Source organism: Ovis canadensis, chromosome 1, assembly GCF_042477335.2.
Source record: "Ovis canadensis isolate MfBH-ARS-UI-01 breed Bighorn chromosome 1, ARS-UI_OviCan_v2, whole genome shotgun sequence".
In the NCBI taxonomy this organism is placed as follows: Eukaryota; Metazoa; Chordata; class Mammalia; order Artiodactyla; family Bovidae; genus Ovis; species Ovis canadensis.
In genome coordinates this window covers 276,854,286-276,870,327 of record NC_091245.1, presented here as the reverse complement: position 1 = coordinate 276,870,327, position 16,042 = coordinate 276,854,286, and positions in this window count along the sequence as shown.

Below are 16,042 nucleotides of genomic sequence, written 5' to 3'. Positions count from 1 at the left end.
TCTTCAATGTGGGTTGCTCTGTGATTGCTCTGAGCAAGGAGAATGATGAAAGGGGTGTGTATGAGTTCCAGGTCAGGCTTTTAAGAAGACCAGCAGCTTCTGTGTTGGTCCACTGAGCCACAGGGTAAGAGACCAGATTACCCTGCTGCAGGGACCTCTCTCAGGAGAGGGGAGGGTCCAGCTGAACAGCCTGCTGGACATCCTGGCTAAGGGGCTGGGTATGTGAGTGCAGCTCTTTTCAACCCTCCAGACTAGACCAGGCACCATCTGACTACCATCCAGCAGCACCAGTTGTTGCCACACGAAGCAAAGAACTTGCCTGGTTGAGCCATGCCCAAACTCATAGTCCACGAAACTGCAAGTTACAACAAAGTCACTGTTTTAGTCCATCGATTAAGGGATAATTTATTATGCAGCAAGAGTTGTTGTGGCCGCAAGTTGGGGTGTCTAAAGCCAGCAAGTAGCCATCCTGGGGACCAGGAAATCAGACCAAGTAATGGATCTGGTGATCCTTTTGAATCCTGGATCAAGCTTGACCTGAAGCTGTTCCAGGTTTGCCAGTTACATGAGTCTACTATTTCCCTCTTTTGCCAATTAGGGTTAGAGCTTCTGCTTATTAACCAAAGAATCCTAAGTAATCCAGCACCCAGTTGTTTTTTAAGCTATGAAGAATATAAAGTTTAGTTTTGTTCTGGCGTCGGCAATGGTTGAAGGGCAGTTACTTGATAAGGCTATATGTCTCAAGAGCATGAGAATCCTGATTCTGGCTACCTGTCAGAAACGCTGAGAGGTCTTTTAAAAATACAGATGCCTGGGCCCATCTGGTCGGTAGCACTGACCTTGGGGAAAAAAATAAAAATTCAAGTGAAAAATCTAGGTTCTGAGGGGACTGGGGGGGCAGATGCAGAGATTCTGAAGCTTTCCTGGAGGAGCCAGAGGGAAACTTCCACCATGCCCCTCCCCACTGTCTCAGAGGTTGGCCACGCCCAGCTCGAGGTGGGACCGAGCTGGGGTAAAGCAAAAGAATGCTGGGCCAGCCCAGTTGGGGGTGAGAAGCCCAGTGGCTGTGGGTGAGTGAGGGCAGAGGATGTCCCAAACATCCAGCGTGGGGCAGCTGATGGCAGGAGGAAGTATTTCCTGCCCCTGGGAATATCCCGGAAGTAATAATGGAAGCAGGACCCGCCCACCAAGTCTCCTGCGTTCCCAGAGAGGCTCGGGGAGAAGCACTGTTTCCAGATCCTGAGTGCAGGAGTCCAGGCTCAGAGACATCTTCGCCGTGTTAATGAAGATTCAGAAGTCACTCGTGTAGACCAAAGGGTAGATGCCCACTTGGCCTCAGACGCCTCTGTATACTGTGCCAGCCCTGCAAACTCAGACTCCGCCCGGGGAGGCGCCCTGCACTCACGGGATAGGCCCCGACACCCTCTTTTCTCTGAGGAGCTAAAATAAAAGCGCCTCTGAGTGTGGGAACTGTGTGCGAGGCTGCTACGCTTATTCTGCTACTGTTTAAGAACCTCCCCACCCCCCGCCCCTCCGCATGGGGAATCCACTGCTCCGCGTTTAACCAGAGTCCTTAGTGTGTCCTCATCTCCCTGGTTTTCTCGGGGACCCCACAGACTCGGGGTAGAAGGCCAGGTCTGCCATGTGAGGTTGGAGGGCTTACTTCTCGTCCTTTGCACTGTTACTTCCGGCCCATCATTTCCGGGCTTTGCAGCGTTTCTCCTTAGTGTCCTTATTGAAAGGGATGAATCGCACACAGCCCGCTTCTGTAGTCAGCACGCTGACTTGCCTGATTCCTGTGCCTTTATGCACTTTTAATTTTTTAAAGATGATGCTCCTTTGGCAAAGTTTGATTCCAAAGAACTAGACTTGTGAATTCTTAAAAAAAAATGGTTTTAGCTTATTTAGAATTTTTGCCTCCTAATCTAGAGTCTGGAAGACTAAAATGTAATCAGGACAACATCTTCTTAATATATGCATATATTTTTGGCCACACCGTACAGCATGTGGGAGTTCTCAGATCAGGGGTTGAACCTATGCCCCCTGCAGTCAAAGGGTGGAGTCTTAACCACCGGCCCACTAGGGAAGTTCCCAAAGTCTTCTTAAATCTGACCTCAAATAAGAGCTCTCAAATTGGAGTTGTGTAATTTTTTTTTTTTTTTTTGCATTCACTCTACTTGACTCAAGGTACACACACAAACATGTTATCACTTCCCTTAAAATTCAACAAGTGTGTGTTATGTGTCTAACAAGAGTCAGATACTGTGCCGGGGACTCTAGGTAAAAATATGGGCAGAACTCTAGACTAGTGGAGGAGACATGTGTTTGATCATTTCAGTACAGAGTGGACCATGTTCAGGAAGAGCCAGGAACCCAGCCCCCTAGAAGAGAGGTGCTTAGCCCAGCCCTGGGGCTGGGGGAGGACTCTGGGGAGATGCTACATGAACTGTCAGGCGTGATAGATAAGAACAAGCTGATAGGAGCAGAAAAGGGAACTCTTTAAAAAAAATTATTTTGTTGAAGTATAGTTGATTTACAATGCTGTAATTTCTATCGTACAGCAAAGTGATTTAGTTATACGCGTGTATACGTTCTTTCCCCTTATGGTTTATCACAGGCTATCGAACACCGTTCCCTGTGCTCTACAGCAGGACCTTGTTGTTATTCATTCTATATATAACACTTTACCTCTGCTAATCCCAAATTCCCTAATTCTCCTCCCCCTGCCCTTCCCCCAGTAGGGAACAAAGGATAAGTTTGTTCTCTAAGACTGTGAGTCTATTTCTGTTTTGCAACTAAGTTCATTTGTATCATTATTTTTTTAGATTCAGTATGTAAGCAGTATCCATATGATATTTGTCTTTCTCTGACTTACTTCACTCTGTATGGCGATATCTGGGTTCACCCATGTTGCTGCAAATAGCTTTGTTCAATCTTTTTTATGGCTGAGTAATATTCCACTGTGGTCTGCACGTGCGTGCCTTCTTTGCGCCCTCATCTGTTGACGGACATGTCGGTTGCTCCCGTGTCTTGGCCATTGTTCACGGTGCTGCCGTGAACACTGGGGTGCATGCGTCCTTTCAGATCATGCTTCTCTCTGGGTGTACGCCCAGGTGCGGGACCGCAGGATCAGATGGCAGCCCTACTTTTAGCTTTTTAAGGAACTTCCATACTGTCCTCCACCGTGGCCACACTGATTTGTGTTCCCACCAACAGTGTAGGAGGGTCCCCTTCTCTCTGCACCCTTTCCAGCATTTACTGTTTACAAATTTTTTGATGATGACCATTCCAACCGGTGTGAGGCAGTATCCCAATGGAGTTTTGATTTGTATTTCTCTTATAATTAATGAACTTCCCTAGTGGCTCAGACAGTAAAACGTCTGCTTACAATGCAGAAGACCTGGGTTCGATCCCTGGGTTGGGAAGATCCCCTGGAGAAGGCAATGGCAACCCACCCCAGTACTCTTGCCTGGAAAATCCCATGGATGGAGGATCCTGGTAGGCTACAGTCCATGGGGTTGCAAAGAGTTGGACATGACTGAGTGACTTCGCTTTCTTTACTTTCTATAATTAATGATGTTGAAAATCTTTTCATATGCCTATTAGCCATCTGCATGTCTTATTTGGAGAAAAGTCTATTTAGGTCCTCTGCCTATTTTTTGAGTGGGTTGTTTATTTTTATATTACACCACATGAGCTGTTTGTATATTTTGGAAACATCCCTTGTCGGTCACATCATTTGCAAACATTTTCTCCCAAGCTGTGGGTTGTTTTTTGGTTTTGTTTATACTTTCCTTTGCTGTGTAAAAACTTTTGAGTTTAATTAGATCTCATCTGTTTATTTTTGTTTTTATTTCCATTACTCTGGGAGGTGGAATGAAGATACGGCTGCAACTCTGGTTTCCTCCGGTAGTTTTAGTGTCCAGGCTTACATTTGGGGCTCTAATCCATCTTGAGTTCATTTTTGTGTATGGTGTTGAAGAGTGTTCTAATTTCCTTTTTTTACATGTGGCTGTCCAGTTTTCCCAGCACCATCTATTGAAGAGACTGTCTTTCCTTCGGTGGATAGTCTTATCTCCTTTGTTGTAAATTAATTCGCCATAGGTGTATGGGTTTATTTCTGGGCTTTCTGTCCTACTCCATTGATCTATATGTCTGTTTTTGTGCCTGGGCCATACTCCTTTGATGACTACAGCTATGTACAATAGTTTGCAATCAGGGAATCTGATTCTTCCAGCTCCATTTTTCTTTCTCAAAATTGCTTTCTCTGTTTGGGATCTTTTGTGTCTTCATACAAATCTTAAGACTTTTTCATTCTGGTTCTGTGAAAAATGCTGTTGGTAGTTTGATTGCATAGAATCTGTAGATTGCTTTGGGTATTTTTGACAATATTCATTCTTCCGATCCAAAACACGGTGTATCTTTCCATCTGTTTGTGTCCTCTTCCATTTCTTTCATCAGTGTCCTATAGTTTTTAGTTTTTTGAGGAAGGGGTTGCACCAACCTACATTCCTGCTGACAGTGTAGGAGGGTTCCCTAGAAAAGGGCATGCTTGGTAAAGGGAACAGCGTAGCAAAAGCAGGTACAAAAGAAAGAGCATTGCATTAGGGACTATGTGTTGGAGACAGTGGGGTGAGGGGCAGCCAGCGAGTCCAGAGGCTAAAGCCCAGGCTAGGAAGGAGGTTGTAGGCACGCTATGTTGGGGGTCCATGGTATTACTCTGAAAATAATGGGGGAGCCATAGAGGGGATTCCATCAAGGGAAGCATTTTAGCGAGATCACTTGAACTGTAGGAAAGATTGAAGATGCTTGAATGAATGAATCTGAGGTTCAAGGGAGGAGTCGAGGCTGGAGAAACACCTGGGAATTATTACATCACACGTAGGTATTGAAGGGTCAATGGATGCTGGGCCTGTTGCTGTGGCAATTTTGGAAAAAGTAATTATTTACAAATGTAAGTCTATTTTGTGTCCCACTTGGCAAGTGTACTTAAGAAGTCTGTTCATTTACTTTCCTGGAATTGTTTTTGAAATAGCTCTGCCTTCCCAGAAACCAGAGAGTACATATCCAAACCCATCTGAATCTGCGCTGACTTAATAGGCAGTGAAGATGATGTTTTGCAATTTTCTGATTCATGGATGGCTCATCAAGGCCATGCAAGCTTAGCTTCCCCAAAACACAGACGAGGACCTAGCCGTGTCCTTGGTACATGACAGAGATTCAAGAAATACTTGGTTTCTTTTTAATTTAGAAAGTGACCTTAAGTGTCTAGAATTCACTCTGGAAAGAGCAATGTAATCTGGGACGCGAACAGCAAACATCATTCAGAAGCTCAAGCCCAGCCTTTGAAACTCGTCAGAGCACAGAAAGGTTTTCACTTTGCTAGTTCAGTCCTCGTGGGTGTCAGCAGATGCCGCACCTTCTGGTTAATCACTGGGCAAAGAAGACGAGGATTAGGACCAAAGGGCTAGAGGATTTTGTCTTAAGCACTTGCCTTATGAGAAAGCCTTGAGGAAATCCAGAGGCCCCTTGACAACTGCCTTGTAATGAGTTCTGCCGCTCATGAGGAGCAGGTGAGTTAGGAGGCTGAAACTGTTGTTTTAAATAAAATCCCCCAAACCAATTCCTATATCACACACAAAACAGGAGGAAAGTCATTGTAAATCCCAAGGGACCTTCCCTCCTCACATTCAGAAGCTGTACTTACTTGCTGTTTGTGTTTCGTTTAGAAAGCAAATGGAAACCTGCCTCTCAGAGACGGGAGTAAAGGGAAAGAGTTTTACGGGCCGGTGCTCAGGGCCACAGTGTTTTCCAGAAGGTGTGTGAGAAAAGAGATCAAACACCTTCACCTCTCAGCTTGTCTGAGCAGCCCCCGGGATTGGGGGGCGGGACCTGCATGGCAGGCACCCCACACTGGGAGGTGGGGGCAGAGCTGGTTGGACAACACCCAGGAGTTGTGAGCACAGCATGCTGTAGGTCTTGGACTCAGGGTCCTGTGGTTTTCCTTTCATAATGATAAAGGGCAGGCGCAGAGCCCAGTCTTGCCTGAGAGAGGCGCTGGCTCAGCGGCAGACACAGGCCCTGCCCCAGTCAACCTCCCGTCTTCTGGCCAGCAGAGCCCCAGGGAGCTTCGAGCAGCAGGGTGCCCAGCCCTCTCCTCTTTGTGAGGGACTTTCTATGACTGTAGGTTTCCCTGGTGGCTCAGAGATTAAAGCGTCTGCCTGGAATGCAGGAGACCCAGATTCAGTCCCTGGGTCAGGAAGATCCCCTGGAGAAGGAAATGGCAACCCACTCCAGTACTCTTGCCTGGAGAATTCCATGGAGGGAGGAGCCTGGTAGGCTACAGTCCATGGGGTCACAAAGAGTTGGACACGACTTCACTTTCGCTTTCACTTCCGTGACTGTGACTCAGCTCTGGCCAGTGAGGCAGAGCGAATTCTACTGATAGGGAGTGGGGGGCAGGTCAGGGGAAGAGCTCTCTCAACACAAAGATGTTGGAGGAGAGCATCCTTCGGCAACCTCTCTTCCTTCCTACCTGGGATGCTGGGGCTAGGACATCATGGTAGGTGTTGGGATGGACGTCCTGTAACCATGAAGGGATGGATGCCAGAATCCAAAGCCAACAGGAATGGCAAGCGGAAGGCAGCAAGAGCCTGTCGATGAATGAGGTCTGTGAGCTGTTGCAACCAGTGGGGAACTGCCTGCCTTTGAACAGGGCGTGTGAAATGACTCAAGAGTGCCATTTCATCATCCCCTGGGAGCCAGTTATTCTTTGACTTGCTTTCAGACTCATTAAAGTGACTAAATTTTGGTAGATCCTAAAACAACTTTCCTTATTTTCACCCATTCCTGTTTTGGTCATTGTAACCAACACTGGGAGGCAATACTGAGAGAAATAATCCTTCAGTAGGTTGATAAGGAGTCCAGGGCCCTCAAGGAGGAAGGGGTCCAGGGCTCTCAAGGAGGAGAAAGGGACAAACATTTTTTTTATACATTGCTTTGTCTTAGTCACATAAGACGTTCTTTTCTTAAACTCTGAGTTATTATGACAACAATCTTTAAGACTTTCTTTAAGCCCAGATCTAATGATTACACAACAAAACAACTCATGTTTCCCCTTAAGCTCTGTGAAAGGGAAAGTGAAGTGCTCATTTGTGTCCAACTCTTTGTGACCCCATAGACTGTAGCCCACCAGGCTCCTCCATCCATGGGATTTTCCAGGCAAGAATACTGGAGTGGGTTGCCTTTCCTTTTCCAAGAGAACTTCCTGACCCAGGGTTTGAACCTGGGTCTCCCGCACTGCAGGCAGATGCTTTACCATCTGAGCCACACAGTTCAGTCACTCAGTCATGTCTGACTCTTTGAGACCCCATGAACTGCAGACACCAGGCCTCCCTGTCCATCACCAACTCCAGGAGTTTACTCAAACTCATGTCCATTGAGTTGGTGATGCCATCCAGCCATCTCATACTCTGTCGTCCCCTTCTCCTCCTGCCTTCAATCTTTCCCAGCATCAGAGTCTTTTCCAATGAGTCAATTCTTTGCATGAGGTGGCCGAAGTATTGGAGCTTCAACATCAGTCCTTCCAATGAACACCCAGGACTGATCTTCAGAATGGACTGGCTGGATCTCCTTGCAGTCCAAGGGAGTCTCAAGAGTCTTCTCCAACACCACAGTTCAAAAGCACGCTTCCCTTGAGGCTCAGCTGGTAAAGAATCCGCTTGCAATGCGGGATTCCTGGGTTCAATTCCTGGGCTGGGAAGATCCCCTGGAGAAGGGCAAGGCTGCCCACTCCAGCGTTCTGGCCTGGAGAGTCCCATGCACTGTACAGCCCTTGGGGTCACAAAGCGTGGGACACAGCTGAGCCACTTTCACTCACTTCACTGGCTTCCCTTGAGGCTCAGCTGAGCCACACAGCCTCCCCTCAAAATCAAAAGATGAACAAAAGGCATCCCTGCGTGGATGTCCTCTGTTCAGTTCAGTTCAGTTCAGTCGCTCAGTTGTGTCCGGCTCTTTGCGACCCCATGAATCGCAGCACGCCAGGCCTCCCTGTCCATCACCAACTCCCGGAGTTCACTCAGACTCACGTCCATTGAGTCCGTGATGCCATCCAGCCATCTCGTCCTCTGTCGTCCCCTTCTCCTCCTGCCCCCAATCCCTCCCAGCATCAGAGTCTTTTCCAGTGAGTCAACTCTTCGCATGAGGTGGCCAAAGTACTGGAGTTTCAGCTTTAGCATCATTCTTTTCAAAGAAATTCCAGGGCTGAACTCCTTCAGAATGGACTGGTTGGATCTCCTTGCAGTCCAAGGGACTCTCAAGAGTCTTCTCCAACACCACAGTTCAAAAGCATCAATTCTTCGGCGCTCAGCCTTCTTCACAGTCCAACTCTCACATCCATACATGACCACTGGAAAAACCATAGCCTTGACTAGATGGACCTTAGTCGGCAAAGTAATGTCTCTGCTTTTAAATATGCTATCTAGGTTGGTCATAACTTTTCTTCCAAGGAGTAAGCGTCTTAATTTCATGACTGCAATCACCATCTGCAGGGATTTCGGAGCCCCAAAAAATAAAGTCCTCTGTACTAATGATTATATAACAGCAATGTATCTTGTTCGAGGACATGTTTTTTCTTCTCAACAAGAAACTTCTGAGTAAACTTGCTATCTTAAGACGTGTGTTGTGGGAGTGGGTCTGGTAAGACCTTTCTCTTGTTAGTTCTAACCTTGTTAATTTAAGGTGTATGTTGTGGAGTGGGTCTGGTAGAAGTGTATAAGGCCTGCTAAGAATAGTGAGGGGGGCGCTCTGCTGATGTCCCTCTTCTGATGTCTCTGTCAGAAGCTTCCTCTGTCCCTTTTTACACTTTAATAAGACTTTGTTACACAAATGCTCTTGAGTGATCAAGTCTGGTCTCTGGCTAAATCTTCTTCTTCGGAGATCATGAATCCAACGTTGTTCACCGTTAACTATCAATACAATGTGGAGGTTGAAAATAAAGACCTTGGAAGCAGGTGAAAACCTGGGTTTGTGATCTAACTGCATCCCTTTCTTGGTTTGTGGCCTTGGGAAGATTGCTTCATCCATGTAAGCCTTTCTTTCTTCAACTATAGAATGGGATAATATAAAATGAGGATTATAATGGTACCTACTTTGCTGGCCTCGGAGAAGGCAATGGCGACCCACTCCAGTACTCTTGCCTGGAAAATCCCATGGATGGAGGAGCCTGGTGGGCTGCCGTCCATGGGGTCACTAAGAGTCAGACACGACCGAGCAACTTCACTTTCATTTTCACTTTTCAGTTTCATGCATTGGAGAAGGAAATGGCAACCCACTCCAGTGTTCTTGCCTGGAGAATCCCAGGGACAGGGGAGCCTGGTGGGCTGCCGTCTATGGGGTCGCACAGAGTCGGACTCGACTGAAGCGACTTAGCAGCAGCAGCACTTTGTTGGCCTATTGTAAATATAACAAGAAATAATGTGAGTTAAGGGTTAGGCACAGATTTATCACCTGTGGCTGTTATGACTCTTATTTCTGATGATGGGTACGTGTGTTTGTCACAGAGGTCTTATTGTCTCTTGCCTAGTTAGTGTAGAAAGTTTTTTCTACTTGATTTTTCTCCAATCTCTTGAAACATCATTCATCTGTACTACACTTCCTGGTTTTCCCTCTGTGATAGAATCCATGGAGTTGAGCATCCAGCCCTTTGGTAAGTGCTAAGGGGGGACATCATGAGAAATGCTGGGCTGGGGGAGCACAAGCTGGAATCAAGATTGCTGGGAGAAATTATCAATAACCTCAGATATGCAGATGACACCACCCTTATGGCAGAAAGTGAAGAAGAACTAAAGAGCCTCTTGATGAAAGTGAAAAAGGAGAGTGAAAAAGTTGGCTTAAAGCTCAACATTCAGAAAACTAAGATCATGGCATTTGGTCCCATCACTTCATGGCAAATAGATGGGGAAACAGTGGAAACAGTGTCAGACTTTATTTTTTGGGCTTCAAAATCACTGCAGATGGTGATTGCAGCCATGAAAATAAAAGACGCTTACTCTGTGGAAGGAAAGTTATGACCAACCTAGACAAAAGCAGAGACATTACTTTGCCAACAAAGGTCCGTCTAGTCAAGGCTATGGTTTTTCCAGTGGTCATGTATGGATGTGAGAGTTGGACTGTGAAGAAAGCTGAGCACCAACAAAGAATTGATGCTTTTGAACTGTGGTGTTGGAGAAGACTCTTGAGAGTCCCTTGGACTGCAAGGAGATCCAACCAGTCCATCCTAAAGGAAGTCAGTCCGGAATATTTATTGGAAGGACTGATGCTGAAGCTGAAAGTCCAATATGTTGGCCACCTGATGCAAAGAGCTGACTCATTGGAAAAGACTCTGATGCTGGGAAAGATTGAGGGCAGGAGGAGAAGGGGATGACTGAGGATGAGATGGCTGGATGGCATCACCAACTCAGTGGACATGGGTTTGGGTGGACTTCGGGAGTTGGTGATGGACAGGGAGGCTTGGCGTGCTGCGGTTCAATGGGTTGCAAAGAGTTGGACGTGACTGAGTGACTTAACTGAACTGAAGAGGGAACAGGGGCTTCCCTGGTGGCTCAGATAGTAAAGAATCTGCCTGCCAATGCAGGAGAATTTGTTCAATCCCTGGGTCAGGAAGATCCTCTGGAGAAGGAAATGGCAACCTCCTCCAGATTCTTGCCTGGAGAATCCCTTGGACAAAGGAGTCTCTGGCTGGCTACAGTCCCTGGGGTTGCAAAGAGTCAGATACAACTGAGTGACTAATGCTTTTACTCACTTTTAAGGGGGAATGAGGAAGCGCAGACCATGGCTCTTTGTTGAAGAAAGCCTGCTGCTCAGTCTGGGATGACTTCTACCGTGAGTCAGACTGACTAGCAGTGCTGGACCAGGGCCATTGTAAGGCAACTGGTACCACGTTCCCATCCAGGCCCCACCGGTTAGGCTCGGGCCAGCTGGGCAGGGAGGCAATGCAAGCATGTAGCAGCCGGGTTTGAGGAGGGAGCTTGGAGGCTCAACCAGCTGGGGGGCCTTTGCTCAGACGGTCTGTGCGGAGATGTCCCTGTCAAGGGCTGGAGCCTTGCGGAGACAGTAGCAGCTCCATCACCCAGCAAAGCAACCACCACCTAGAGCCGTGGGCACAGGCCTCTGTGGAGAGAGGTTAAGGGTACTCTTAAGAGCTGACTGGAGAAGAAAAGAGCATTCCCAGTAAAGAGTAGGAAGAGGGGCTCCTCATCCTCCCGTTCCATGAGGCATCTGATCAGCATGGGGGAATAAAACAAGACCTCTCCGCAGCAGGTCAGGTCAGTGTGCTCAGCGGTGCCTCTCTCTGGGCGGTCGGAGCGATGGGGGACGCCTGTCCCTTGTGCTTGGTGAAGGCTCTCTGGACAGGCCGGGTCAGCCACGTGCAGAGCAGAGATGGGGTCGGGTGCTTTGAGCTGTCTGTGTGTGGAGGGAGGAGGCGTCCCCAGGCGGTTTATTTTATCAGGAGCCAGCCTTGGGCATGCGGGCACCAGCTCTCAAAGGGCATGACGGGCTGGCAGCTTTGAATGTAGATTGCACCAGGCCAGAGGTACCCCTGGGTCTGGCCTTTCAACACATTCCGTGTGGCCGTGTTGGCTCAGGAGCACAAGGAGGGAGGCTGATTGGCCTCGTACAGCCTGGCTGCGAGCCCTGCTATTGGGAGACCCTCTGCTTGGCTTGACTCTGGCTTGTATGCTGAAGTCTGGCTGAATGGGCTGCCAAGGATCAGAGTTTATGTAAACACACATGGTTCTTGCACCATACAGGAGCTCATATCTGATTGTCCTCACATCCCAGTTGCAAGGGAATCGTGTTGGGGGAAAGCAGGGAGGGTGTGCATTGTCCTTTGTGAGTGTCGTCACCACCATAACCTAGAAACACGTCAGATTTCATCTGTTCCTGCAATTGAATCCCATTGGCTTGGCTGAGATGCTGAGAGGTACTCTGCTCCTTAGCACCCCTCCCTTCCTTGTTGATGCTGCCCGTGGTCTCATTTAGGAAGCTGGCCCTGCCCAACTGTCAACAGGGAAGGCACGAGGCATCTGTGCATCCAAGGAAAGGCAGCTGACAGCTACAGTGTCAATGTTTTATATTTTGATTTTTTAAAAATAAGTCATTTGTTTATTTCTATTTCATTCTAAAAAGGATTGGAGTCTGTTTACAGTTAGATCCTGTTTTTTCCCCTCGTGTGTTTTCTTTCCTTTTTGGTTATTTATAATGTAAAAACACCCTATTTTTAAACTTTCCACCTTTAGTCACAGTTTCTTTGGGAACGGTTTTCTGTTTTTAAAGGATCTATCATTTGTCTCCTTCTGTAGCTGGAAGGAGGTGGTAAACAAGGCCTGTGAGCCACATCGGCCCCATCACCTGTTTTTGTAAATAAAGTTTTATTGGAACACAGGGACGTGCATCTGTTATTGACCCTGCCTGCTTTTGTGCTACAAGGGCAGAGTTGTAGTCAGAGCAGAGACCGTGCGGCTGCAAAGTCAAAAATATTTACTATCTAGCCCTCTATAGAAAAAGAATAAATACTAAATATAATTTAAAACGTTAAGTTATAATTTTAAAATGCCATCTGGCCCAAGTGCGTTTATTCTTATCGGCACTGTGCGGTGATGTGCGGCTAGAATTGGTATCTGTTCTCTGTACCAGTGTCACCCTGATGCCAGAGGCCCAGCCTTTCTGGATCTGTCTGGCCTGCAGAGGCTGCTCTTTCTGGGCTCTGTCCCAGATAGGGGCTCAACCCAGTTCCTTGGTTCCCATTCTCCAGCACAGGACACGGTCAGTACGGAAGGCTTGGCTGAAAGTTTAGGGTGATAGAAATAAAGTTTTAGATTGAGGACTAGACACAATTCTGAAAATCCCTCTGTTAACCCTTCCTGACTCCACTAGGAATATGTTTTTGACCATCTTGCTCTTTAGATGGAGAAGGCAATGGCACCCCACTCCAGTACTCTTGCCTGGAAAATCCCATGGACGGAGGAGCCTGGTAGGCTGCCGTTCATGGGGTAGCTAAGAGTCGGACACGACTGAGCAACTTCACTTTCACTTTTCACTTTCATGCATTGGAGAAGGAAATGGCAACCCACTCCAGTGTTCTTGCCTGGAGAATCCCAGGGATGGTGGAGCCTGATGGGCTGCCGTCTATGAGGTCGCACAGAGTCGGACACGACTGAAGCGACTTAGCAGCAGCAGCAGCTCTTTAGATGTTCATGATATTGTTTGACCCTTCTCTTCCACTTTCTTCTGGAGAGCTATCATGCTCTCTACTCCTAACTTACAGGGGATACCTGATATCTTCTAATGCTGGTATGTACCAGTTACTGAAAAATAACTGGAATATGAGAGGGAAATTTTCTGTGTTGCAGAGGAACTTTGCTTCCCTAGGCTTCAGGTTTCCACAAGGAGGGGCATCAATTAGTGGAACACGAGTGGCCTCTCTCTGCTTCTCACTCATTAGTCCTCAAGGAGGAAGGACAGCTAATATTTTAGATAAGCTTGGGATGAGGACTGACCACATGCCCCTTCCTCAGTCTCTTTCTCTTGGGACACAGCTTCCTGGAAGCCCATAGGCTGGTCTTGCAGTTTGGAGAGAAAATTTCAGTCCAAGGGAGTAGGAGTATTTGGCGCATGGGGTGGGAGTACTATAAATAAGCAAAGAATGGAATTTGATGAGCAAACTAACTCTTGTAGGTAGAAACTTTTAGTGGACAGGCCATACATTCTAGGGTGGATTTCCCTAGTAGGAGACAAGGAGATAGGGATTTGAGGGCAAGTGATTTGTCTGGAAGGTGAGCTTAGGAAGTTGAGGTGTGAGGAAAGGATTGCAGGCAATCAAGCCATTTATCATTTGGGTGCTCAGAGCTTAACCCCACAGTAAACTCTGGGAAATGGTGTAGAATCTGCACCTCAGAGCTGTCCTGCTGGAGAGATGGGGGAGCTGAGGTATTTATACTCGAACTCTCTGTCACTGATTGAGGATTGCTCCTGGTGGGGGGCGGGAGGGGGGTGACTTCCTAGGCACATCGGGCCTTCCCCACATCAGAAAGCAACCTTTTTATCTTTGAAGAAAACTCACAGGCAAAGAAGGCGGTGCTAGTGGTAAAGAAAAGTGAAGTCGCTCAGTCGTATCTGACTCTTTGCGACCCCATGGACTGTAGCCCACCAGGCTCTTCCGTCCATGGGATTCTCCAGGCAAGAATACTGGAGTGGGTTGCCATTTCCTTCTCCAGGGTATCTTCCCAACCCAGGGATTGAACCTGGGTCTCCTGCATTGAAGGCAGACGCTTTAACCTCTGAGCCACCAGGGGAAGCCCTGGTGGAGAAGAACCCGCCTGCCAATGAAGGAGACGTAAGAGACGCGGGTTCGATCCCTGGGTTGGGAAGATCCCCTGGAGGAGGAAATGGCAACTCACTGCAGTATTCTTGCCTGGAGAATCCCATTCACAGAGGATCTTGGTGGGCTACAGTCCACGGGGTTTCAAAGAGCTGGACACGGCTGAAGTGACTGAGCACTCACAAGGAAACCCTCAGGCTGCTGCTCACTCCCTGAGGCTGAAAGGCTGGAGGGAGGAGGGTGGGGCCAGAACACTCTTTCGCTATCGCAGACTGGTGAGGAAGGGTGAGTTTGGCCTCTCTTTCTTAGTTAACTGTGTTTTAACTTTACTGTGGGACTTAGGATTGAGAGGATCTAATCTTGGGCTTTCTCAGGATTTGTTTCCTGATCATAGAATCTCACGGTTGGCTGTTAGTTATGGCTCTTTTCCAAGGCTGCAGGTCCTGGATCATCTCCAGAAGACTCCTATGGCTCAGTGGTAAAGAATCTGCCTGCCAATGCAGGAGCCGCAGGAGACGCAAGTTCAATCCCTGGGTCAGGAAGATCCCCTGGCAGAGGGCATGGCAACCCCCTCCAGCATTCTTGCCTGGAGGATCCCATGGACAGAGGAGCCTGGCGGGCTATGGGCCACGGGGAGGCACAGAGTTGGACACGACTGAGCTCACACGCACACACAGAGGCTCACCATAATCCTCTCCACTGGCTGCCTGCCTGCCTGGGCCCCAGCTGCCTCCTCGAGACAGGGCCCTCCGCCAGCACTTCCAGCAGCAGCTTTAGCAGCCTGTCGTCCTCTGTCCACAGACAATGGTATTTCTGCACCTTCACACCATGGGTTCTCCCAGGAGAGGAGATGAGGCTGAGAACTGCTGAAAAGCTGAGAGATAAACTGGTTTGTCTAGTTCTCATAGATTCTTTGGAGAAGGCAATGGCACCCCACTCCAGTACTCTTGCTTGGAAAATCGCATGGACAGAGGAGCGTGGTAGGCTACAGTCCATGGGGTCGCTAAGGGTCTGACACGACTGAGTGACGTCACTATCACTTTCGTAGAGTCCTACCTTGTCTCTTATGTCTCTCCCAGGGAGACTAATTTCTTAGTCTCCGTGGAAAATTATTGGTGAATGTGCTGACTGACCCAATTAGGTCAAGTGTCCTCCTGCCACCAGTTGGGGGTGGACTCCTGTAGAGGCAGCAGGTGGCTCCTGGTGTGGCCACGTGGCTAGACTTGGGGACTGTGTGGGGTGGGCAATCCAACAGCTGCCCGCCTCGCCCATAACAGACACTTCTCCACCCTCTGAGCAGGGTCACTGGTGCCTCTGTACTAGTCATGGCTTGAAAACAGCTTTCCAGGCTCTTCTGGGCCTTAAGTGAAGCATCGCCACCCTTGGCCAATTCCTAGAGGAGAAGGGTCAACAGTGCCATCAAGAAGGCCGCCCATTGAAGTAAAGGTGCCCCACCTGCTGGTCACATTTTACTGTAAAGTTACGAGGCTTTCGTAAGTCCAAGCTGCAGTAGAATTGGCCCTGTCATCTTCATTTAGCATTTGTCAACGGTTCTGGAATATCGCTTGACTGTGAGTTAGCTGTATGGTTCAGAAATTTTCAACTCCTCTAAGGGCAGAAAGTGAAGAGGAACTTTAGAGCCTCTTGATGAGGGTGAAAGAG